At 38.3% G+C, this 12,488-nt stretch overlaps 1 protein-coding gene across 7 annotated transcripts in view; it reads right to left on the minus strand.

Annotated features, from left to right (window-relative positions):
* The window catches only part of Pgant9 (polypeptide N-acetylgalactosaminyltransferase 9), a 214,801-nt gene that overhangs the window by 134,387 nt on the left and 67,926 nt on the right, over positions 1-12,488 (minus strand). For 2 of the 7 annotated variants that reach the window (XM_067347566.1, XM_067347568.1), the window contains exon 1: positions 4,397-4,864. The exons of the other annotated variants lie outside the window; for them this stretch is intronic. The gene's annotated coding sequence lies outside the window, so the exon portion shown is untranslated. Of the gene's footprint in view, positions 1-4,396; positions 4,865-12,488 lie in introns of those variants that run through there. 7 annotated transcript variants of the gene reach the window in all.

The raw sequence follows: 12,488 nt of genomic DNA on the forward strand, positions 1-12,488 counted from the left end.
ATTTAACAGGATGACTTAGTAAACGGTAATAATTGATCGTGATAACTAACCGCTTCCGTCACGCAGCGATTGCACCGTGAAAAACGATAATGATACAATGTGATATGAGAATAATTATAGAGTGTGCAGCGCTGCAAGTTGCACTCCTACGCATTGAATATGATTTTACGCATTAGGAGTTATTGCCAAACACTTCGTATTTCACATAAATGTTATTCTCATTTCGGGAGATTCTGAGGAATCTGCTGGAAAATGTGCGCGAAAGTGTCAATGAGATATTCATGAAGCACTTCGGCCTTGTCGGCGCGGCCGACATAAATCGATGCGACAAAGGAGGAAAAGGCAATATCAAAGCGAGATAGTAAACGAATATTGCAAAATGACTGACTTTCAATGAAAATAACTAATTCTATATAACGGGATAAATAATAACTTTATTCCCGTTAAGTTTGAAGATAACGCGCGTGCGATGAATAAAGATTGATCAGTAATATTTACTAATATTATTCACTCCACGGTCTCGCGAACTAATTTCTCCAACGATAGTTTAAGTTATGCATAAATTAATTAATTTTAACTTTCCATCTACATTGCAGTGCGATGTGCGAGTGTGTGCTTTCCCCAAATTAATAAAAGGACAGAAAAGCAGATATTTCCGGATAACTCAAAAGCAGAATTAATAATAAAAAAAAAATAATTATATCAGTGGCTTTCTTTCTCTAAATTTTAGGAATAATTTTTCAGGAAAATTAGAGAGAGAGTAAGATTCTCGAACGTGCATTCTCGGCGGCGAGCGCATGCCGCCGGCGGGACGGTGTCCTTTTCGATGAACGATGTTCATAAAGTTACCGCAGACCGCTGCGCGATGTAAAGTTCGCCTCGTAAAGCCTCGACCTAATTCGGTAGTGTAATAAACCCGTAATGAAACGGCAGCTTCGCGCTGCTCCCTGTCCGCCCGCCACAAGTATATATCCGCGCGCGCGCTTCATGACTGTGTTGCGCTTGGCCGTGCCAATATCGCAGGGCCAGGAAGCCAGTGGCTGAAGTGCAAGGTTAAGTGATCTCGCCTAGCAACGGGAAGCGGTCAAAACGAGCAATGGCGCAGTTTGCAGCGCGACCGCGACTTTACGATAGACGGAATCAACAGTCACGCGTGTCACGTACCTATCTCGGGGCTTTAGCTCGAACGAAGCAATCTAAATTCTGCGTTCATACACAGTGCAGTCGCGAATAAAAGAAAGAGAGAAAAAAAAACAAAGGACAACTAATTCCGCATGCAAATAGCATTGACCCCACTATCCGCCTATCGACCAGCGCGATTCTCGAGAAAGGACGGCGAATCGCTATTATTATTAATTAGCGGTCGTAAATTAGTTCTCAGATCCCAAGGTGCAATATAGTCGGTCAGCGTTGAATTATGAATGTCTTAAATTTCAACCGTATCTCAGATTCCTACCCATCTCCTGTATTAATAGTACGGGCTTTACGCGTAGTTACGGTACGGAACTTGCATAGCTTAAAGCTATTCGGGACGGGAAAGCGTCGAATGAGATTTAATGCGCGAATCCCCCGGCGAGATTCCCTAAACAAGCTGCGGCGCGAAATCAAAGCGCGAGTCGTCGTCGTCGCGCGATCAAGTCAAATCCGGTGTAACAGTCGGGTAGGTGTATATGTGTGTATATATATATATATATATATATATATGTATGTATATGTATCCGTTTCCACGACTCACCAACTACTCGCGTCCCACCTCTTTATCCGATTCCCCCCCCGTCGTGGATATCTCGCCGAGGCGTCATCGTCATTTCACCGACGCTCTTATCCAAGACAATCTCGCCGGCTCGTCGTCCTTTCTCTTTCCCGGCACCCGGTGAATACGCGCATTCCGCACCGCTATGCGCGTCCGTGAGAGGAGAAGCCCGTACTTACGGGATTAGATTACCGCATAAGCGGCTTATTTATCGCTACGTCGGTGTACGGACTCGCAGCGGGCGAGCGCAATCACTGCCGCGGAACACGGCCGACGAAATGCGCCCGTACCCGGCAAATCCGGGTACGTTCACAGAGAAAACAGTGGCTCTCTCGCACGGAGGTCGAAAACGCGGTCGGATACGTCGGTCGGTTTCGCGGGTACCGCTCAATCGATCTGATTGATTTCGACCGACACACGCTCGCACATAACTCGCCGCATACTTTGACGGTGGTGCGAATAAAGGCGCGCGGAAGAATCTCTCTACGCGCATAGTTCGCTCCCGAGTTTATCGCGATGCCAATGGTTGCGCTTCAATTTAAATTCCATCCGAGTGGATTCGTTACAGATCGTCACAGATTGCCGAACAGCAGCAAACGGAATTTAACGAACGGGATAAGCGAAGTGAACGACCGCTCGCCAGTAAATGGTTACTGAATCCATTTTAGTAATGTAATTACATTTTTCCGCAGAATTCAGTGATCATATCATACTAAATTTTACTTTAACTGAAAATAAGTATTTATTAAAGCAAATGATTCGTTAATGATCTCGTTTAATATTTTTATCACAAAAAAACTTCAACAGTTAAAAATATGAATCGTAATTAATATCTGACTAATAATTTATATTTACGTGATATAAATCGTATCCTTATTCGTCAAACTTGTCATCTATTAATTTTTTAATCAATTATTATTAAATATCTACTTTATTTCAATTATACGAATCGATATCGATGTGCTCCAGTGATATTTCTGATATAAATAGAAAGCTCGCGGAGAAGAGGAATGGATGTTGCAGCAAGTAAACGGAAGAAGATAAAAGCGTATCGAGGAGCTCGTAATTCGGAACGCTGATCGCGCTCGTTGCTACTAGTACGGCTTCAAAGGCAACGTGGTCATAAGCCATCGACGTCGCGACTGACTACTAGAGCTTGGCTACTGAGATATTCTTCCGCCTTCTTTTCCTTCCTTCGACGTTTCGTTGCCTCGCATCGCGCAGTTTCTTCGTGGTCTGTTGCGCCGTAACCGGAAGCAACCGCGTAGCGATAGAAAGGGCAGACACGTAAAGACCGCTTGGATTCCTCCGGCTTTGCCGGGGCTGATTTTCCAGACTCGCTCGCCAACTTCTTTATGAGATATTGAAGCGTGATGGTCGGAGAGAAAGAGAAACAACCGACGAGTTTGATTGTTTCGATATTGAAATTTAATCAGATAATATATTTAATTCATACGCTAACATATCGATAACCCATACTCGGTTTCGAGGATATAAAATTACAGTGCATATATAACACATATATAAATAAAAAAAGAAACAAAATATATATATAAATGTGAAATATATATATATATATATATATATATATATATATATCAGATTGAAAAATTTATTAAAGAGTAATTTAATTCTCGAAACCGAATACCATTTAATTTAAAATTAATCTGAAATGTAAAACAGATCGCACTCTTCTGAGCTAAAACCTTATAACTTAATACTTTTGTCTGTCTATTCCTGTAGTTATAATAATAATTGAAAATAATAAAGTTTCAATAGATCGTTAAAACGTGATAATGTGCGAAAATATTCAGTAATTAGAATGCATTAATTATTCTTGTGATACAATTCTTATTCGGTATGATTTGCACCTCAAATTGTAACTGTGATCAATAACAGCTTTGACAACCTGCCACTCATCGTTGCTATCAGAAATATGACAACGCTCAAATCTAAATTTGGAACCAGTTCAATTTTCTTCGTATGCGATCAGTTGCTGTTAAAGTGACGAGGTTTCGATAATTAAATAACTGGCCTTCGAATAAAGTACATCTTGTTCGTGATTAAATCACGATAGCCAAGTATTCGTAATGGATCGTGAGAGTGCTTTCTTTCGACTGTTTTCGCTACCTACGCTGGGATTGAACCGAAACTTAAGGCAATAAAAATTGATTTAAAGCGTGTCGTTTTCTCGCGTGATTCGCCCAACACGGTTCAAGTTTCGTGTACTTAGCCAGGATAACGATAATTTGCAGCTGTGTTAAAGTGGGCAACAGAACGAAAGTTGTCGCGGCAATATCGAATTGTACAAATTATATAACAAAACTACAAAAGTAGAAAAGGTCGTTATTTGTTGTGCAATAATATGAGCGCGCATATTGGTGAAAGCAGTTTCAGATAAACTACAGTGAGAATAACCGAAAATTAAAAAATTGTGATAAATAGATACACATATACTTGATTTATTAATCATAATCCGAAAAAAGCAGAATTAATTAAAATTATTTATGCAGTTATGCGAGAAATCCTGCATTTATAATAAAGACTAACAAGATTTTACGATATAAAGTACTATAAAAATATTCAAGTTTTTCTTTCAAGTCCAGAATGATAGTTCTCAGAGATATGTACCGTAAGACTTACCGTTTTTATACAAACATTGCACCTACGATGAATAAATATAAATATTCATTTGCATATGCACAGGTATACACCAATACCGAGATACAAGATAAGAATGCGTATCCAAAATCACTTTATCACCGAAAGGCACCACGCTAGCACTTTTTCTCATATGGTTTCGTCTACGAAATTTCTTTCGAGATCAGTAAATAAAATAATATTACACGAAAATAAAATAAATACCGTATGCTATCATTATAATGTAATTAAAGACAAACAAATTATTGATCAACGGCTAAAAATAACATAACATTGTACGAATCGACAAAAAATGCTTGCCACGTGAGCACGTCACATTAAAGAATCCGTATAAAAAATGCCGAATACCTGGTGACGACCAGGCGGTGACTGAAAGACTCTACAGGCGCCGAGCGGTGCCGATAGCCGGTTCGTACACCTGCGACCTGGCAGGTAACGGAGTAGGAGAAGGTGAGCCGGAAGGAGGGAGAAGGTGAACCGTAAAGAAGGAGTGGAAATATACACTTGATGGCCTTTGCGCGAAAGCAGAGCCTTCTTCGGCTGGTCCATCGAGCGATTGCTTAACGCGCCAGCGATCCCCTCGCGGAAAGCTGCGAAACGCTCGTATGCTACGTCGCGTTTTCTGCACTTTCTGAAATTAAGCTGTGAGTAGCGAAACACGTCCACCTGTTGAGGAAACGTTCGCGCCGTTGAATTATTCCGCGGCGAAAGAAACGCAGTTTGTGTCGTGAAAGGACGTCCGCGACCGTCTCGGGCTTCTGCGGCTCCAATTTCTCGGGAAATCGCGGAAGCCAATCTCTTAGAATATATCGTAAAGTGCATTTCGCGTCTTTGGTTGCCGGATAAAGTAAAGTCTGAAATACGACCATATATATTATCTTTACTTCGAAATTCTATAGCAATGATATTTGCAACGATTTGTCGACGACAATGTGATATTTATCCATAAATTAAGATAAGCAATTCAATGATGTGTGCATTTGTCTGCAGTTTCATTTAACTGCAATTGAAATCGTCTTCGAAAAAGCAAATATGACAGTTAAGGAATTGATCATTTTATTTCCACAAATGCAAACAAATTTTTACCAGATTGGTGTTCTGACCTGGATTGAATACTACGAAAATGACACAAATTTGAACATTCGAACAAGTATCTAAATAAAATTTGTCACAATTTAATCTGAGAATTAAATAAAATAAAAATGCTTTGGATAGCAAACAATTTATGTCACAATTTTAACTCGTGATATCAAAAGTTGATTCAAAAACTATTTAAACAAAAAAAATAATTTTAATATATTTTATCAATTTAATTACTGCAAATTATTATAATATTAATCTGAATAAAATTAGCAAATGTATTCGCACATTCTAAAACATGTTTCGATATTTGCAAATCACTTTAACGATTCAACAAGAAGTTTATCTAATCTTAATTAATCATTTTTAAGCTACTCTCTCTACCTTTTATGTATACATCTGTACTTTCTTAACTTCGTCAATTATCTCGCCGCAGGAATACGCGAGCGTATATGCGACTTTACCGTACATTGTCAACACAGAAGCGACTGGCAAGCGTACAGAATAAAATAATCGCTAGCAGTGATCGTTTGCAAATCAAAGACGCTGCAAGATTAAACGATATGTGCCATAAAACGGCTGCTTTTCTTCGCAAATTATAGGCCTTCGAGCCGCGTGATTAGCGTGTAATGATGTAAGGCTGTTGTATCGTTGTGAAGCGCGAATGAATACAAGTATCGGATGCCAATGTCGTGATACGCAGAAAATTACACATGTTTTTTTTATATTATCGTTTATTATATGATTTAGAAATTTAATTAACTATTTTTTCAGCATGACTGCAAAAAAATCCTATCTTAAAAAAGGCACGTTATTTAGTTTCGAGACCTCTTTTCCACGTTACCAATTGATCAATTCGTGTTGCGCGTTACTACGTAAAAATGTAAATTGTTATATAACGGGAAAAAATGCGCGCTTGTGTGTTCTAGTTCTATTAAAAAGCGTCTTATAATTTATTTCATTAAATGATATATTATTAAATAATTAAATATTACATTAATATACGATAAATATATAGCGAGAAATTTAAGTTTCAAAATGTCAAGAATGCGAATCGATTCCGTCACTGCTACGAAAAATGTTTTTCAATATCAAACTCTAAACCACCTACGCTCGTTCACAAAAAAACAATATAAAAAGCTCACTTTTATAGAAAACAGTTTTATTCCTGAGATGAATACCTGCGCGAAGCTGTGCGGAGTGTCAACTGACGATCGTCTCATCTGGCGTTTTATTTCGTGGCGATTGAATTCTGTTCGCGCTGATAAGTTATGGTCGCGGCTAGCCGATATTCCTGCCAACAAATTCCCCGTAGGTATGACCATATTTATGGGCTTCGTAATTCGAAAACCAGCTGTATGGAAGGAAGCAATTTGTTCGATTGCCGATACAATATTGCAACACAGCGATGGAACGGAATCGCTCGGCGTGCGAAAAAAAAGCCGGTGACGCGTTAAATGCATCTTTTAAGTGCATTCAGACGGAAATAATTCGTAGATTTATTTTATAAAAATGTGAGATTTTGGAATTTTTTTTAAATTTAAATCAAACACATACATATGTATTTAATTCTGGAAAATAATCTGCTCGACCCTTTAACTTGCTCTAACATGAAAATATATAATTATAAAAGTTGTCATAAATACGAGACTTTTATATGTCGTATTATTTTGAAATAATTTTGATTAAAATCACAGTCGTATTTGATATTTGCTACATAATGGCGCAGAGAAATTGAAATATTTTTTCTTGTAATAAAAACAGTGGAGAGAGTTTTAGTCGGAATATTCGATCGATGATGTTCCGAATTGTCTCGAGTGCACCGTTCAATTTCGCGAACCCTCATCTTCTATGAATTCTAAAAGTTTTCGTCGGTTCGCTGCGAGACCAGGGGTAAGGCGAGATTGTGCCGCAGCTCTGGCAAAGATTGCGTTTAATCAGAATTAAGGATGTGCTTGTGGACCGTCGATACTCCAAGCGGTCTCTCGGCCGTTCTCCGTTTCATTTAGAATAGAATAGGTCTAATCAGCGATAGGGGATTTTCCGAGCGATCGCTATTTGAAAGTTTGGTCCCCGGTTTAAATGGACGTCGCTTTTCGTCGAATATCCACAGCGAAATTACATATGTCGCTGCCTGGTATCGATTTTGATCTATGGCTGCGCGGACTTCGCATTTATATCCGGCATGACGGCAACTATCATTGCAAATTCCTTTCTGAGACTTTTCATCGCGAATACCCCTTGCATTTTCCGCGTGAATACTTGCGCGAGTATAATACCACGTATAATATATTATAAGATGCGATATATTATATTGTACGTGTCGTGAGGTTTCGATGCAAATAATATACACCCACTTTTTAAGTTTCGTATTCGTAAAAGTTTATTCAATCTCACTATATGTTCATCGAAGTACGTTTTATTATGTGAATTATCGCGCAGCTCGACATCGCCTGGGGACATCTCCCTGAGTCGGCTACCAAAATTACTGCACACGACAACGCCTAGGGTATTATTCCTGAGTCGTATGCCTTTAATATATGCTTGTCTATCGGTCACTGAATTCTCGCTTACAATCAATCTATCGTCTATTCGCTACAGAGGCCACTGAGTTATTGAGCTCAAGAGGAGATTTTTCCGTCGTCAACATCAAATCCCCACCATGGCATAAAATGATCTCATTGGTGCGGTTAAATCTTAAAGGATATCGCGGCGAAACAAATAACACCAAAAAACATTACGTTAGCTACTTATCGAAGATTTCTATCGAGCCCTGATCTATGCCGAAAGCCTCTTTAACTCAGCGGCAGCCCTTTGCGCTAACATTAGAGGGACCGATATACATGTGTAGTATATTTTGTAGATTCATCATATGTGTATATATATATATTTTTTATGTGTGGACGCATAGGTCGTGCACGACTGTCGCTTTCGTTACAGTACGTATGATCATGAATATAAAACGTTGAAGATGTGATTCATAGATTAAATGCGACGTTGGCTTTTATTTTCTTTCCGCTAATGCGGCCATAAATCACAACACGGATAATTGAATATGCGAATCTGTGAATATGCATCTCTCAACTTGGATGCACATCGAGATAAGTAGTATGCAGCTCCGAGAGGATCGTTGTCATCGCTTAAGGACAGGAAGAAGCCAGGACTTCATTAATGAAACATGTAATAAAGACGTATCCTTTCATTACGAGACATTTACAGGGTGTTGCATATACATATTGAGCAGTACGACGGGTTACGCGGCATACTTTGCAGGGATAGGCGCGGTTCAGTAAGTAATGACAGCATATATACATATATGTATAGAAGGAAAAATCCTGTTAGAAATAAAAATAAAAACAATAGCAGCGGCTCACTCGAGATTGTTTACCGAAGCATGTTTTTCCGCTACGAATGCTAAACATGGTCATATTCGGCCCGTTACTATGAATTTATTACAATGTACAGGGTGTTGCATATACATATTGGGCAGTACGACGGGTTGCGCGGCATACTTTGCAGGGATAGGCGCGGTTCAGTAAGTAATGACAGCATATATACATATATGTATAGAAGGAAAAATCCTGTTAGAAATAAAAATAAAAACAATAGCAGCGGCTCACTCGAGATTGTTTACCGAAGCATGTTTTTCCGCTACGAATGCTAAACATGGTCATATTCTGCCCGTTACTATGAATTTATTACAATGTACAGGGTGTTGCATATACATATTGGGCAGTACGACGGGTTGCGCGGCATACTTTGCAGGGATAGGCGCGGTTCAGTGAATAATGACATATACATATATGACAGCATATATATTTCATTACTCACTGAACCGCGCCTATCCCTGCAAAGTATGCTGCGCAACCCGTCATACTGCCCAATATGTATATGCAACACCCTGTACATTCAAGACACCTATGCATATATGTAAAACTAGAAAGTTTAGAAGATTTACGAAACCTACACTTTATCAAAGTTGGAATGCATCTTTCCAGATTTAATTAAAGTATACAACACTACTTTCGCCATTTTTGCGGCGCTCGTAAAAGCTCAATCAAATAATTCGTTCCTACAAAAAAGAAACGAGAAGTTCGAACTTCTCAGCGAGACTTCCGGCCGAGCGCAAAGAAAGTTCGACATCACGTTTCTCAGTCGAGTACACTCGGCGAATTTGCAATTACCCTCGTGATGCATACAAATTCTAAATTCCCGCGAGAGCAATTAATAAATCATTAAAAAGGCACGCGAAAGAGTCGCCGGTACACCGGTGTTCTTTGTGAGTCGTTTCGATCGAGTGCGCCGGCCCTTTAAATAGGTTCGCCTTTGTGCTTCAGGTAGAACGGGACGTTTATTTAATCACGATCGGAGACCGTGTCGCCCCCTCCTCTCCGCCTTCCCCGACTTTTTCTTCTATCTTATGTCACTTTATACTTCGTTCGATACAAAGCTTGATATACTCTGATACAGTACGTCCTGCACGATTTTTGTCTAAATCTACTTTTAGCGCTTTTTTTCAATAATCAGGTCAAAGTGAAAATTTTAACGTGCTTGCAATTTTACATAAGTTCTTTTATATTTTTGTTAGAGAAGAATATGAACGTAGACAACTAATAACGTCGACATAAATTCTACAATTTGACACACTTCTTTTTATTTTAGTGTATTTATAACAAATGCCGAATATTGCTCAGTTCTTTTTGTTAAAAACTTTACCACACTTAGGATAAAGAAAGTTGACATGAAATTGAATAAAAATTTTATGTGCATTCGTCGATACTCTCCTGGATGCTACATTAAGCCGACGTCAATCGACCTTATCACGCGCACCATCGAGGTCGCAGCGAGAATTTAATCTGTTAAACCGCAGATTGACGAGGATGAAATAATTGAGCATCAGAATTTACGGCAACTTCGCTAAAACGTGCCTGTTCCGATCTGCCTGTTTCATAATTAATAGTTACTCAATAATGATGTAACGAATCACGTGGAAGAAAAAAATATATCCAGATTTCGTCCAAATTATTTTCCGATCGATAGCACGCTCGTACAACCAGTGTATATACGGCACAGCACGCTGAGCCATCGTAACTGTCGATTGTCATTGCACCGATGTCATAAGTCGGAACATTATGCTGCGACGAGTAATACATTTTTCATCGCAACACCGTAAATAATTAAAGATTCGGATGTCATTTGCGATTTGCGAGCGTAATCGATAGGCAAACAGCGGTTTAATACCTTGTCGGTGTGCAAGCATTGTTCGTAGGTACTCTACCATGAATATCACACGTCGGAAACACGAGAATATCAGGAATATCGAGGGCAATGTAGTAGATGTCAAACGTGTCAAGCGGAGCGCGAAGTAATGGATTGTGACATTTAGCAAGATTCGTAGATAGATATTGCGATATTTTCGCGCGCAGTTACGCACCGACAATAATGTCGCGTCTTAAATTAGCGCGAGATCGCAGTGCGCGAAATTACGAGATCGTCCCGAAAAAACAGCGCACCTTCCCGAGTCGAAATTTTTAGCCTAGATTAAACCTACAAGTTTTGTCGAATTTGGAGAACCAATGTAAGCTTTAATTCATATATATAGATATAACATTACATTGGCTATTGCCCTCCTTTGATACTAAAAATTGTTACTTATTGCCGTTTTTTCCATGTGGAAGCTCAAAAGAGTACCTACTGAGAACCTCTAAAAAGGCTCCAGGTTCTATAAATATGTATTTCTAGAAAATAAATATTCAAAATTACTTAATAATCTATTATCTCATATACTCTACTTGCATTTAATGTATGGATCTTGATTTCAATAAACAATATATTAATTATTATAATTTGCTTAACTGTAAATAGGCTACTATAAGCAAATATTATATAAATAATATTCACTTATCTCTTACACATCTATCTGCAGTTAAGTAAATTACATAATTAATGTATTGCGCTTATTGAAATTAAGATATGCATTAAATACAAGTAAATGTGGTAACAGAATATTAAATAATTTCAAATTATAGGTCAAATATGTAATAAAATATTAAATAAAATTTTGAATTTCAATTGTTTTTTGTTTATTCGAATAAATTTTTAGTTATTTATAATACTAAATATAATACTGAGTTGCACTTAATTTTTAAAAATATTTTTTACTATTTATTTGTTATTATTTATTTTATATTATAACATTTATTATATTAATCTGAAACAATAGAAATTGAACTCAATTATAGATTAAATATTAATATTTTTATTGCTAGAAATTTCGATAAGATTTGGAGATTCAAAAGAGGTAGGAGTTGTAAGAACAAAAGTAGGAATTGTACATTTAACATCAATAAAAATAAGGGTTTTCTAGGACAACAAGATTAAAGAAAGGTCAAAAGAAGACATAACACTTTCAAGATAGAACTTGTAGGTCAAGGAACATTATTAGAGGCACAAATAACCATGTATGAGGTTTATAGTAGGTTTTAAATTTCGACTCGGGTTTCCGCGTTCGCATTACGCCGCGATATAATTCATTGTCGCTGCAAAATGGAACACAAACCGCCCCGATTAGAATTAAGAAAGCGATTATTTTAAAAGAAAACATATTTTCAGGCTCTCCATTCCGGCTCGCTCAGCGCGTAACGTAAAAAATGGCCTCGGAAGACTCTACTCGATGGCTGGCTGCAAGCTTTCCCCTCCGCGAAAAATTACTACATTTCCGAAGGGTCCCGACAAGTGCAACGATCATGGGCATCGATCCGCATCGGTCGCCGTTGGGAACTAAATTTGCCGGCGGTAAAAGCAATTTATTTCCAACTTCACCGCGACTACCAAGGGCAACAAAAATTGTGTAGTCTGTCTGCAGATGCTGCCTCGGCAAGAAGCAAAGCAGTTTCTTCGTGTAATCATTACTCCGCTAATAACAAGTACTCCTCGAAGCACTTAAACATCTCTCGTGTACGTATGTTTCTCATGTATCTCGTACATAATATAA

This window comes from Linepithema humile, chromosome 1, assembly GCF_040581485.1.
Source record: "Linepithema humile isolate Giens D197 chromosome 1, Lhum_UNIL_v1.0, whole genome shotgun sequence".
NCBI lineage: Eukaryota > Metazoa > Arthropoda > Insecta > Hymenoptera > Formicidae > Linepithema > Linepithema humile.